Here is a 305-nt window from a genome sequence, read left to right on the forward strand (position 1 = left end):
CCCCCCCCCCCCGTTAGCCACTCTCCATTTGCGTAATGCGTTAAAGCAGTGTGGCCAGACGTGTTATCACGCTGTTAGGCTCCCGAGCTAAAAAGACACGCTGGTTCTCGTACTGGAAAAATTATATTTAAAAAAAGAAAAGAGAGAGAAAAACGCTTTTGAATTTTTAATCCAATAACATCTGTTGCCTCGAGTGAAGAATGTTGTTCATAAAGTTTTGATATAGAGTAATGAATAGAAATACTGCAACAAAAGCTACGGAACGGAGCAATAAAGAGAATTGGTTAGACAGATACCGATCTATT

The 305-nt window shown here is 39.7% G+C and overlaps 1 protein-coding gene across 1 annotated transcript in view; it reads right to left on the reverse strand.

The window, feature by feature from the left end:
* The window catches only part of LOC119586099 (KH domain-containing, RNA-binding, signal transduction-associated protein 2-like), a gene marked incomplete at its 5' end in the record, with an annotated part of 32425 nt that overhangs the window by 19686 nt on the left and 12434 nt on the right, over positions 1-305 (reverse strand).

This window comes from Penaeus monodon, chromosome 21 (assembly GCF_015228065.2).
Source record: "Penaeus monodon isolate SGIC_2016 chromosome 21, NSTDA_Pmon_1, whole genome shotgun sequence".
NCBI lineage: Eukaryota > Metazoa > Arthropoda > Malacostraca > Decapoda > Penaeidae > Penaeus > Penaeus monodon.